We start from the raw sequence: 610 nt of genomic DNA, 5'->3' as shown, positions 1-610 counted from the left end.
GGACCATGGTGTTCTGTCTACTACGTCGCCAACGTGCTATATAGGACGGTCTCGAGCGGCGAGTTTTGACGTGGCTTCAAGCAACACGTGCGGTGGCTACTAAAAGAGTAGCTTTTGAGGCAACTGCCCACGCCCACGACGACGACAACAACGCGTTTACCCAACTAAGAATACAGTGCAGTGTGGTCCTTGCCCATAGGATGTGCTTTCTCTTCAAGTCCTCTCAGTGCCTCTCTCGAGTAGCATGGGACAGCCGGACCCACAAGGACGTTTTCAATGGCCCGTAGAAGCATCGCCAGCCGCTTTGGACACAAAGATCAGCATCGAACGCAGTTCTTTGGTTGCAATCAAATCGTCTGGCCATCTTATTCAGACGCGCGAAAGAGAGAAGAACGAACACCACCCCAGTACCGTAGCTCTGGAGAAAAAGCAGTCAGTCAGTCCAGTTTGATTTGTAAAATCCAGTCGCGCAAACCCATGGTAATACCGAGAAGCTCCCCTCTTATTAGCACGGGTGCAAGTCGCCATCAACCGAGCCCCCTTGAAGAGAAGAGAATGGCTGCACGAGAGACGACGATATTTCCTTCTGTCGTCCGACGACAGGACGCTC

The sequence above is a fragment of the Saprolegnia parasitica genome (assembly GCF_000151545.1).
Source record: "Saprolegnia parasitica CBS 223.65 unplaced genomic scaffold supercont2.873, whole genome shotgun sequence".
Taxonomy (NCBI): domain Eukaryota; phylum Oomycota; class Saprolegniomycetes; order Saprolegniales; family Saprolegniaceae; genus Saprolegnia; species Saprolegnia parasitica.
This window is presented reverse-complemented; position numbering follows the sequence as displayed.